We start from the raw sequence: 13,963 nt of genomic DNA on the forward strand, positions 1-13,963 counted from the left end.
GATTCAGTGAATACAAGAGGTTTAACTATGAGCGGAAGAAGCAATCAAGCAAGCCAAAAAAGAAGAGGAAGCAATAGCACACTACCAAAGAAAAATGAACAATACATATTAAGAATATTTGCAAGACACAAAATAGAAATTACAAATATCTTTGCAAGTAAAAAACCTGAAATTCATTTCTTTATCAAATTTCATTCAACAAAACCGACTCTTTGTTTAGCAAATAATAATGTCTTGAACAAAATTTTACATGTTATATTTACGTGTTGTGTTTTAAAATTTTAACATGCTGTAGGCTCTTTAATCGTTTACTTCCATTTATTTGTAATTACATGTATGGATTCTTTTTAGTTTAGTACTTGTATTATTAGACCAAAGTGACTATATCATCAAATTTGAGGTAGTATAGGGACTGAAATTAAAATTTAGCCAATTTCAAATGTATTAGAAAAGCTTAATACATGTCATCTGTTTAATCACCATAATTTTATTTCTAACAATATATTCACTCTACCAATCCAACTGTTATTACCATTAAAATTATTTTACTAAATTCAGATTCATTACATCATTATTTCTTTAGTTGCATGTTTACCTTTTTTTTATTACTTGATGAATATTATGTTATCAAAATGATTAAATAAAATTGGATATTATCTTTTTATTTTATTTTATTATGTAGTTGAAATTTTTTTATACATGACATTGTTTTGTTTTTCTTTAAGAAAATGACCCATCAAATCTCTGGTAGTTTAGATTATATGGTTTTTCTTCTTAGCTGGAAATGACTTAAGCAATATTGTTTTTCTGGGTCCAAAACCCAATCTCCAATTCATAATTTTTTTTTAAAATAAAAGAAAATGATGGATCAAACATGTCATATATAACTTGTAATTCGATTAAAATTATCAAAATTTAATAATAAAAAAATATTTTTGTTAGAAAGTAAAACATATACCTTATAATTTTATACATCTCAACCATTAAAATTTGAATTTATTTTCTATATATAATTCGGATTCAAAAATTGAGAATACAAGAATAAAAGTTGTGAAATGAAAAGGAATAATTTCCCTTTATTATGCAGCTGAAATTTGATAAAAATTAAGTAACAAGAGACTTCAGAGAAGAAGACTTGTCAACCAAATAAAATGATACGTAATGATTAGTCATAACTCAAATATGTTAGAGTAGTTGAAAAAGAAAAGATAATATCCAATTTTATTCAATCATTTTAATAAGATAATATTAATCAATTAATCAATTTATTTTAATAAGATAATATTCATCAATTAATAAATTGAATAAGATAATATTCATCAATCATTTTATCCCACTAGAATCTTAACCAACCAAGGTTATGTACTTTTTGTAGGAACCTAAGATAATAAGAAAATGTTCACATTTGGCGGAAACATTGATACGAGGATTGTAGACATGTTAATAACTTGATAATTTGTTAAATAACCTAGTATTGAATGAATGTGTGTGATTTCAACTTTATTATTCATGGATATATGAATAATAAATTCAATCCTAATATAAATGAAAGCATTGAATATATAAATTAAAAGTTAAAAATTCAACAAACTAATTGGTGATTTGAATAAAAAATTACTATGAAAAAAATCATATCCGTCATCAGGTCGAATGTGTGCCACAAGTCGATGGGTGTCAGTTGCGAAGATGATTTTTTCATGGTTAGGGTTTTGGCTCATTATCATTATCATCATCATCATCATCGTTGTCATCATCATCATCATCATCGTCATCATCATCTTTATATCCATATTCATCTTTAGACTGCATTTGCATCCCAGTTTGCCATTTTATATTGCTAGTTGTATTAGTAGGTGGTTGCGAAGATGATCCACCTCTGAAGAACAATGGTTTCAGTGGTGTTTGTGACACAACTGATGAAGAAATATATGGTGTTGAGCTACCCCTTTGTGCATAAAATGTTTAAATTGTAGGCGATCCTAGATACAATGGTGTTGTTGATGGCAATGGCCTATAATATGCTCCAGCCGATGAGGGTGCTGCAAAAAATATTCTTAGGGAAGGTGTTGTTGCATGGTATGATGGTGGAATGGATGACAGAGCATATATTGATAAGGGTGCCTAAAATGGTGCTTACGTGTGCATGGCGTTGTTACTAAATGCACCAAAAAAAAATATGAACATATTGACTTAGAGATGCACCTATCAGTACATGGTTTAGGGTTGAAGATGGTGATGATGAACTCGATGCATGTACTCCTAATTGAGGCCTTATCAGTAATCGTGTTAGCTTTCTAAGATGAATTTTTTTACTCCTTTCCTTTTCAGACAATAAATATGGCTTACCAATTATGCTTGAACCATGTCATGTAATTTGAAGACGCCGCCAACTTCGGTTTGACAATTTGTTCGCGTATAGGTAGAAAATTATACCTATGTGCCCACAGGTTGATATATTTGGCATGGAATCTAGACCAATCTTCTTTGAGTCTCCCTCGAAAGTTAATCTTGTAAAGTGCATTGAGGTTCTGAGGTGAGATCTAAATATTTTGTATAAAACCAAACTAGTGCATCACTCGATCTGGTTCATGCATCTCAACTGTTGCAAAAACTATCAATGACACTTTGACATGCCAGTTATTATGATTCATCAGAAATTCAGCCGAGATGCATTCTTCTAATATAAAATTAGAGTATGTCATCCATTCAAACTGCAATATGAAATTATAAATTTCATTACATATCTACTAATAAATTTCAAATGCTTACGCAATTATTATATAATTGAAAAATTCAAAAACTAAACTTTGCTTATGATAGTTGATATAACAATAATCAAATATCTTGAAGTTCATTCAGTATATTCACATGACTCACGTTATTGTTCCACCTATTCAAAATAATATGTTATTTCGAAATTTAATAATAAAGAAATTAGTATGATAACTATATTATTAAATGAATCTTACCTTATACGAGTGGAAATTGGTAAGGGAAATTTACTCTAGGACATAAAAATGGTAAGCGGTACCATGCCCATGACTAAAGAAGGATGATACATCCATGAACTTTAATTTCCGGAGCTTTAGTGGCCCGACACATCTCTTAATACAATGTAGCCAAGACAGTTGATCCCCAATTGAGCCGCCTAGCTTCTTCTAGGTCAATTAGTTGTACAAGCCACCTTAAATGTACCTTAGTTCAAGGTATATTTGGAATTAGAAGACCCATGATTAACCTCAGTATAAATGCTTGAGCGAATTGTTGTCTTTCCACCTTACTAGATGAGTTGTCTAGATGTGAGAAATTATTTTCTATCCATTTTATATATATTCGGCCAACACTAAACTTGTCTGACACCTTGCGAAATAGCTACTGGCAAATTGGCATCCAATCCTCAATGTGGACTACACCCGTAATGACCGCCCCATCAATCGATAGACAGAGTTGTAATGCCATATCCTCAAGTGTAAACATATACTCATCGCACAAAAGATGGAATGTATGTGTTTTAGTTTTCCATCTCTCCAACAAAGCACTAATAAGTGCATGCTCCAATTTAGTCTAGTCGAGCATACAAGACACATGTAAGAATCTTGCCTTATTCAAGTACTGCTCTATAACGCGTAGTGCTCTCAGACTTAAATTGTGTATATATGCTTCAATATTTCAAATTTCTTCCTAATTATATAAACACAAAACCCAATAAAAATACTAAATAAAATGCAACAACTTAATAATGAAATTAAAAAAATAAAAAAATAAAAAAATATTTTCTTACCATTTGTAATTGGAAGTTGAATATGTGTTTGTGATCCAAACGAATCAATGGAATCGACATTTTTAAAATATGTAACATTTATCAAATTAATTTATTCTATATACAAAAAAAAAAATAATTTAACAATGAAATAAATTAAAAATTTATAATAATATTATTAAAATATCACTAAATTAAAAATTTATTTAATATAAAAAATATCATTAAAATGCGACCCTATAATGATAGATGCAAGCATCTTAAAACTATTATTAAAAAATTAAACACATTAAAAAAATAAATTATCTTGTATTATTTGAGATATTTGAGATGATGAAAATCGAACAAACGCATGAAATTACTAATACTTGGTAACTAAAAAGAAAACAATTTGGAATTTTTTTAGAGATTGAGATAGAAAATTGAGAGAAAAATGATTTTGAGGATGAAATTTAGATGATGATTAGTTGTTGGATTAATTTAATTTTTTTTAAATTGATTTCTTTTTGTAATTATTGGTCAATGGTTAAAAAATTCAAAGGTCCAGATTTTTTAACCGTTAGGGATCCAACGGTTTTGAGTTAAATTTTTTTCTAAAAAATGTTTTATAGGGCGATGATGCCATGTAGGTAAAATCAACGGTCTAATTAGGCGTGCTTTTACCCATGTGGCACCTGCACTCCGTAAAATTGACCTATATCTCTAATTTAAAAACAAACCGGCTAATTTCCTTAATTTTCTTTTGAAATCAACATTTTTCTCTAATTTTTCCTAAAAAAGGTTTATTGATTTGTATATAATTCTCTCACTTATAGTTTTAGTGCTCATTTCATTTCTCTATTTGTATATGAAATTTTGGGTTTCTAAATAATTTTATAGAATTAGGATCAAATTAAGACGATTTAGAAATGTTAAGGGTTAATTTTTTTAGAATTATGACCAAATTGATACAATATATAAACATTGAAGACTAAACTTGTAATTATATCAGTTTTGAAACCATCACGTTATCTCTCCATTACAAACTTAGGGCCAGTTCTTCATTGCTTTTGAAAAGTGCTGTAAAAAATTGCTTTTGAAAAATTTAAGTGTTTGGTATTACTGTCAAAAAATGCTTTTGAAGAATAAAATATCCATTTTAGACATGATATTATAAAGTAACAAATATGTATTTAAATAATGTTCAAATTAGTAAATATTATGATATTTTAGTAAAAATATAAAAAATAATTTATTGTAACTTATTGTTAATATTTTAATATATAATATTAATTTTAAATATCTCTAAGTAATTAATATTAATTATTTATTAAATCTAATTAAAATATATAAACTATATTTAAATATTTAAATATAATAATTAAATATTTGTAATTAGATATTGACACAATTGTATTATTATAAAAATTATTTTTTATTTATAATTAATGCTTTTAACACATTTGTATTAGTTTATTTTAAAATGTATTTGAATATATAACTCATATTAGATATTAACATAACATAGAAAACATAAACCTACCAAATTAAAATATTACATATATTTGAATTAAAGTTTTAAAAAGGGATAATATTTATATACCAAATATAAATACTAAAAATTTTACAATAGCATTTACAATTTAAAGTGAATTCATTAAACTAGAAGCTATAACATCTCTTGTTAATTCCATTTCAAAACCACTTGAATTGTTTCATTCACCGTCATCATCACCATCATCATCGTCGTCGTCATCATCATCACTTTCTCGACCATGCGCATTTTCTGAATCAATAATATTCTCCTATGCCCAGTTAAATTTTCTGAAATTTATATATCAAAGTTATAAAGCTAGCTGCAATGCAGATAAGCAACGCGATCATTTTAGTTGGCTAACCAGCGAAATAGCAAACTACCAGGCATACACATTATATGTTATTAATGCAGTCTGTGTATACATTGGATATTACTAAGTTGTCAAGGATACAACTCAATACTGTATGAAACACAAAGCATTTATTCGCAGAGAAAACTCGTCTGTTCTGTTACCACATGAAAACTCTTAACTAGATTGACAAGAACTCTAAATTGAATATGAGGCAAAATAATGCTTTAGAAGTTCTAGTAGCTAACTTATAAGCTTTAAGTAGGCTACAGAGATCAATAATTTCACCTCCAATCCACAAGGCCCCAAAGATCACAAGAGAAATATTCCACTGGTAAAACATGTGCTATTGTTGACACAAAATGAGAAGAGAATAATAAGGCTTCACTGCTGCTTTAGAAGAGGGACAATTGGGGGAGGAGTGTTGAACTTGATTTAATTCATTTAACAAAGTGAATAAAATCAGCTCTAATTCATATCCTCTGCATACAATGAGTTAATCCTAAAAAATGTGTATAGGATTGCTAAATGGATCCTGTTTTGGGTGGGGAGAGTACATAGTGCAACAATATCACTACATAAAAAACAATTAGAAAAATAAGGAAATACTTACAAACCTAATTGTTCAACAACTGCTAAGAAATGATCCCAACAAGTATACCGCTACGGAACAAGACCGAATCTGTTCCCATGTATATCAAGCAATGCAACTACTAGCACTAGAAGTTGTGTAACCAAAAAATAGATCACAGTGGGAGATCTCCAAGACTGGATTCTGCAAAAGCATAGCCAAAGGGACAAACTGTCAAAATATGCAGAGACTGAAGGAACAGAAGAATCAAAGAAAACAAAATATATCCTCACATCATAAAACCAATTAGCTTGAGCCACCAAGCATCTCCTACACTCTGTTTATAGCTTCCAACAGCCCATATAATAAGATATGCAACTTGTGAAAGAAAAACAAGTAGGGAAAAGATGATAACAGGCCACAGTAACAAATATTTCCTCCTGAAACGAAATCCTACAAGAAAGTAATCCCATGTTACTTTATAAGAAATGAAAACAACTTCAAATAGAACCATTAACATAACAATAATCAGAAAAAGAAGTTAAACTTATAAAAAATCCAAGAAGTCAAGAAATATCATAAACCCCTCTTCTAATTTTCTTCTAGACTCGGGGTTATGTAACATTAAAGACTGCTGAATTCTACAATAAGCACTTAGCAAAGTTCATTAGATACGTACAACAAAATCTAAAGCACCAACGAGATAAAGGTCGTAAGAAAAAACAATGAACAAAAAACTGAGACCTTATTGAATTATGGAAAATTTGAACTACAGAACTGCAAAGATAAAGCAAAACATTACTAGAAAATCTTCACCACTTACCTATTTTAGGTGCAGTATACTGAATGAGAAGGAAAGCGATCAAATCAACAAGAGAGATCAAACTCCAATTGAGCAATGAAGCTTCAAAAAAGACAAAACAGGTAAAAACTATTAATTAATTGATGGCAGAGCATATATGTTTTTGTATATGCATACACACGACAAAAAAATTGCAGTTTCAAACAGTAACTCATTAAAGAAATAAATGATCTCAACATCAATAGAGAATTTTTCTTGCTGGGAGTCTTCTATGTAGAGCATTCTGTAAGTTATCCATTTACAGGTATTAACTTATAAAATTTAAAATTAACACTCTATGGCACTCTGCTAAAACCGTGTCTCGAAGCTCATTAACAAACCAACCTGTCCCTCACCAAACAGAATACCAATGAACTTTTCACTTTTCAAGTGACTTTTAACTGCAAAATCCCTTCTACCCTTCTCACCATATCAGGTTCCAAAATAACAAAGACTGGATGATGTCCTGTGTCACAAGCTAATTTTAAACTAGGTTCAGGTACCCAGGAATTAGATTTTTACAGTCTCAAAAACTTGAAACTTAAAATTGGTACTGGTCTAGTTCAAGAATGACCCCTTAAAGTGAATTTTCCAAACAATATATGAAAAGAACAGAAGGCTGCATATAAATGCAAAGACTAGTGTTCCCATCATGAACTCATGAGCAACAAACAAAATCCTTACTCTTAAACAGTAGCTTGGATAATAAAAAAAAGGTCATTTAGAATCTCCTCAACTTCCTAAGACACTCCCTTATGGAATTTGGACTTGGTTATTTCTCTATGGGATATAGCATAGCTCAAATTATACTGATAAACACGAGCACTCTAAGACATAGCTCAAACAATGATTTTAAGGAGAAAGAATTTCTGTAAAATTTCTGTAAAAATCAAACAATCAGAAAACAACTAAAAACTAAAGCATAATGAATAATTAAAGAGAAGAAGAAGAAAAGAAACTCACCGGCAGAAGAGGAACAAAGAACCAGAGGAAAGAACGTTTTTTGGGGAGAAGACAGATTAAAAATGGAAATTATCAGCCAAAAGAAAAGTTAAAATTTTTAACTTCTTCATCTGCCAAAAAGTACTTTTTTTAAGCTGAAAATTATTCTGAAATGGTGTTTGTTCTTCATTGCTTTGAAGGGAAAAAGACTTTTTCTTGCAAAAGTCCATATGAGAAGCAAAGGAGAACGGAGCCTTAACTACACCTAATAGAGTTGGACCAAAAAAGACAAATAGAATTAATTTTGAAACTTTAATAATTAAGTGAAAAAGGAAAAAGAATTAAGCATAGTTTGGTGACATGTACTGTAATTTACCCTAAACAGAAATAAGAATTGATTGCAATTGTAATATTTAATTTTATAACATTGTCTATATTGATGAGAGTAATAATGTTTTGGTAAACTAGATTGCTACTCACGCATATATTTTTTTAGTCACTGTATTATATATATATTTTTTATTTTTTCTTTAATTTTATTGAAGTTGCTTTATTTTAGTTTAGTTGAATGAAAATATAGAATAATAGAAATGGATCATGTAAAATTATTTTGTTTTACATTTTTTCTATATTTTTATATGAATAATATTTTAGTGATCTAGCAATTAAATTTATCCATATAAAATTTGAAATTATTATATTTTTTTATAATATCAATTTAGAATATTGTATATATTAATATCTATCAAATAATTAAAAGTTTTTATATAAAATAAAAAATTAAAAAATTAATTTATGTCAAATGATTTATACCACCATTAAATATTTACGTCAATTAAATGGCTGTCTGGACTTTTCGTTCATCCTTTTCCTTTGTTTTCTTCTTCTCCTTCTCTTCATATATTTTCTCTGTGGGTTGGTATTTATAAATGTCAAATATATATAAAAAAATATTATCTAGTTTGAACAAATTTGTATTTGGAAAGACAAAGTCTTTTTAAAAATGAGGTAAGCAAGTAGTATTTCTTTTCTAAAAAATGGGTTTTATTTTTAGAATTTTTTAATTTTGTTCAAAGTTTTTTTATTTATAAAATTTAGTTTTATTTGTAATTTCTTCTTAATTTCATTTTATGTTTTCATATATATCCAAATAAATTTTTTATAATAATTAATATATTTTATATGTTATGAATATCTTGTTAAGTAAATGTCTATCCTGATTAAGATAAAATTTTGATTTACTTTAAATTTTTATAGTTATTAGAATTAGATCTTTACTTTTTTTATACTTTTTATGCTTATAAATAGAGATTCTAATGAAGCATTGTAATAATCTTTGTTTATCAATAAAGTACATTCTCTATCGCTTTCATATTTTTTTTGTTCTTTATTCTCTCCATCTTTATTTATTTTATAACATGTTATCAGCACGATGATTCTTTATTTTTTTCAAAATCTTTCGAAGTCGTCCCACAAATCAAATTTCTTTTCACCTTAAACTTTCACCCTTACAATTTCATCTTCAAGATGTTGAAAGATTCAATCTTAGAATGGATTATGGTTCTTATTCCCGATCTTTGATTTATTGTACAAGCATGTGTAAAGAATAGATTTGTGCTTGTGATAATAGTCAAGGCAATGACGATGATGTTAAAGATCTTCAGATATATTTTACTATATTTTATTTATTATATTATGTTTATTATAATTGGAGAATATTCATGACAACATGAATGAATAGATTTTGATTTAAAATCCACCCATTTTTATGATGGTGATTATGAAATAAAAAATCAATAGAGGTGTTTAGAAGTCTACCCTACCAAATTTGTTACATTCCCTGAAGTGAATGCAAACATAAAGAAAATAAAAAAAATATAATTATGGACCACTAAAAGTGGGAACACAGTAATAAATAAGAGAACAATGAGAGTTCTCAAGATAACTCTTCAAAGGGTAAAGATAACTTATGTTATCAATGTGATATGAAATATTATTGGCCACATATGTGGTCTATGCCCAAATATTTTGTTCCTGTTAAATATTCTTTGAGGAAGGATATGAAAATGTAATAATGAATTCTATCATTACAGATAGAAAATATTTATCTTTTTTGGTACTGAAAAAAACAAATATTATTCCAATATTTGATAGTACAAAATTAGTTGAAAGCTCCAGAAGAGCTAATATATCAATATTTAAAAAGCACAAAATTTGTGATGGTTAATGCTTTACTTTTAAAAAATATTTGTAATGGATCTCATATTGAGATTGTGAATGAGGAAAATATTATATTTCATATGAATAAAAAAAAGGGGGATTAGGTTATTAATTTATATTTATTTTATAATCTTTGTGATTTTCTTTTGTCATCATCCCTATTAAAGGGTTGAAAGTAAAATATCTGACTGTGAAAGATCTACTTATGAGTAATAGAATATGATAATTCTATCTAAAGCTTATTATGGTTGGATGCACCTAAAGTTGCAAGCTTTTTTTTAAAAACTGTGAATATAACTTTACAGTATTTAAAATAAGTTCTCAATTAAAATTACGTGGTAAAGTATTAGTGATGAGAACTTGCAAAAGAGAAAACTTATGTATGAAAAGTCATTGGTTATGTACCTGTTGTACACCTGCAAAATAAGATCCACTCTCAAAGTTTGCTATTAATAGATTTTTGGGCATTTTAAGATTTTAGCATATTCCCTGAAGCGAATACTGCATATAATTATTTGGAAATTATATTTATTAACTTAGTAGCATTATAGACTTCACATTGATTTAGACATTTCCAGTAGTAAATGTCACAACTTATATGTGGATACAAATTAAAATGAATGATAATAAAATTATCAATTTGTTACAATTTAGTACAATTGAAACACATGTTAAAGTAAACTAGAAGTTTACTAATACAAATGCATTTACTACTTGACGTGACCAGTTAGACCATCTTGGATCATATATGATGCGAAAATTAATTGAGAATTCATATGGACATTCATTAAAGAGCCAAAAGATTCTTTAATTTAAAGAATTCTCATTTGTTGCTTGTTCTCAATAAAAAATGATTCTTAGAAACTCACTAGCTAAAGTTGAGATTTAATGTCTTGCATTTCTGAAATGAATACGGGCCCATTCATCCACCATGTGGATGGTTTTAATATTATATGATTTTGGTAGATGCATCTACAAAATAATCACATGCGTTATCAACTCGCAACCTGTCGTTTGCGAGATTGTTTGTTTAAATGATTAATTTCAGATTATGCAATTAAAATAATTCATCTTGCTAATATTGGTGAGTTTACATCCCAAGTTTTCAATGATTATTGCATGTCAATTGAGATAAAAGTTGAACATCCTGTAGCTTATGTTCACACACACAATGATTTAGCTAAATTGTTTATCAAAAGCCTCCAGCTAATAGCTAAATCATTACTTATGAGAACAAAAATTTCTATTTCAACATGAGATTGTATTGATTTACATGTTGTACACATCAAGCCAATAAATTATAAATACTCCCTATTACAATTGATTTTTGGTAAAGAGCCAAATATTTCCCATATTACAATTTGATATTTAGTTATGACATGAGTTGTGAGTTTTCCCAATATTAGGGGGAGAGAATAAAAAGCTAGATTAATAAAGTACTTGAAATGAATTATAAATGTCTAAGATCTTTGTACAAAGCAATGCGAACTAGAAGTTCAACAGATAATTCATTTTACAAATCAACTACCAAATTCATTAAACCTCACATACCAATTGAAAATGCTTCAATACGAATTGATTTCCTAATAGGAAAAACTGTTAGTGTAAAATAAAGTAATCCATGCTTGAAGCGTGGAAGATCGGTTGGTTCCAAAGATAAAAATCCTTGTAAAAGAAAAGGAGCAAACATTCAAAATGGTCATATAGTGGAGGTAGGGGTTCTTGAAGAGACACATGACATAACTAATTATAAAACTCAAAAAGAGATTCAGGTACCTAAAAGTGAAAATGGAAATGATGAAAATAAAGAGATCTCGATAAGTTATGTCAATATGAGAAAAAGATGGAACCAAAAAAAAATGTAGTCGTCGACAACAATTTTGCTTATAATGTTGCTATTGAAATAACAAAATAAAATGATGATCTTGAGTCTAAATCTACTAAGGAATGTAAAAATAGAAAAGATTGACCAAAATGGAAATATACAATTCAAGCAGAATTGGATTCACTTTCTAAACGTGAAGTTTTTGGACCTGTAGTTGAAACACCTAAAGGTGTAAAGCTAGTAGGATATAAATGGGTATTTGTGCAAAAACACAATGAAATTGATGAAGTCATAAGATATAAAGCTCAACTTACAACACAAGGATTTTCGCAAAGTCCCGACATTGATTATGATGAGACATATTTTCCTGTAGTGGATGCAATCACATTTAGATATCTTATTAGTTTGGTAGTACGTGAAAAACTTGGCATGCATCTAATGGATGTTGTTATAACCTATTTATATGCTATACTTGATAGTGAAATTTATATGAAAATCCTAGAAGGATTTAAAATTCCAGAAGGATATAGAGTTTCTTGAGAAGATTGCTCGATCAGATTAAAGAAAAGTTTATATGGATTAAAACAATATGGATGTATGTGGTACAATCATCTTAGTGAATACTTGTTAAAGAAGGCTCCAAAAACGATCCAATTTGTCCATGTGTCTTTATAAAAAGGTTTGGATCAAATTTTGTGATAATTGTTGTTTATGTTGATGATTTAAATATTATTGAAACTCCTGAAGAGCTTCAAAATACAATAAATTGTTTAAAGAAAGAATTTGAGATGAAAGATCTTGGAAAAACAAAGTTTTATCTTGGCTGACAAATTGAACATTTAAAAGATGAAATTCATATTCATTAATAAACTTATATGGAAAAGATATTAAAGAAATTTTACATGGATAAAGCTCACCCATTAAGTACTCCGATGGTTGTATAATCATTAGATGTGAATAAAGATCAATTTCGTCATTGCAAGAATGATGATGAGTTTCTTGGTCCTGAAGTACCATATCTAAGTGTCATAGGGTTATTGATGTATCTTGCAAACAAGACAAAACTTGATATAGCTTTCGTTGTAAACTTGTTAGCAAGATTTAGTTCTTCTCCAACACGTAGACATTGGAATGGAATTAAACATGTATTTAGATATCTCAGAGGGGCCATTGATATGATGTTATTTTATTCAAATGATTCAAAATCTCTATTATTCGGTTATGCTGATGCTGGATACTTATCAGATCCATATAAAGGTCGATCTCAAACAGGATATTTATTTACATGTGGCGTACTGCCATATTATGGCGTTCAACAAAGCAAACATTACTTATCGTTTCTTCAAATCATGCAAAAATAATTGCAATGCATGAGGCAAGTCGAGAGTGTATTTGACTAAGGTTATTGACCCAACATATCTAGAAGATATGTAATTTGCCTTTATAGGAAAAGATTCCAACTATCTTATATGAAGATAATACATGTAGAGCTCAATTGAAGGGTGGTTACATCAAAGGTGATAGAATGAAACATATTTCACCAAAATTATTCTTCACCCATGATCTTGAGAAAAGAGGTGATATAAATGTTTAACAAATTCGTTTTAGTGATAATTTAGCAGATCTTTTTACTAAGGCATTGCCAACTTCAACATTTGAAAATCTACTACACAAGATTGGAATGTGTCAACTCATAGATGTAATGTAATGTTGCCATTAGGGAGAGTTTAAAACAAGTTGTACTCTTTTCCTTTGACTAAGGTTTTGTCCTATTGGGTTTTCCTGGTAAAGGTTTTTAATGACACAGCTTGTAATAGAAGATTGTGTACTCTTTTTCCTTCATTAGGTTTTTATCCCACAAGGTTTTTCCTAGTAAGGTTTTAACGAGGCACATTATCTAGCAATGGACATCCAAGGGGGAGTGTTATGAATATCTTAT

General features: G+C 28.6%; 1 long non-coding RNA gene across 4 annotated transcripts; it reads right to left on the reverse strand.

Annotated features, from left to right (window-relative positions):
- Positions 1-5,251: 5,251 nt before the first annotated feature.
- LOC107909950 (uncharacterized) lies at positions 5,252-8,237 on the reverse strand. 4 transcript variants are annotated; one of them, XR_001687415.2, is made up of 5 exons: positions 8,001-8,237; positions 7,020-7,100; positions 6,490-6,649; positions 6,243-6,400; positions 5,252-5,563 (listed from the first exon to the last, which is right to left on the reverse strand). It is a non-coding gene; the product is annotated as an uncharacterized lncRNA (long non-coding RNA). The 4 variants fall into 4 exon arrangements; XR_001687416.2 differs by having other exon boundaries at positions 5,296-5,563; positions 6,239-6,400; XR_005916697.1 differs by having other exon boundaries at positions 5,376-5,525.
- Positions 8,238-13,963: the final 5,726 nt, after the last annotated feature.

This window comes from Gossypium hirsutum, chromosome D08 (genome assembly GCF_007990345.1).
Source record: "Gossypium hirsutum isolate 1008001.06 chromosome D08, Gossypium_hirsutum_v2.1, whole genome shotgun sequence".
Classification (NCBI taxonomy): domain Eukaryota; kingdom Viridiplantae; phylum Streptophyta; class Magnoliopsida; order Malvales; family Malvaceae; genus Gossypium; species Gossypium hirsutum.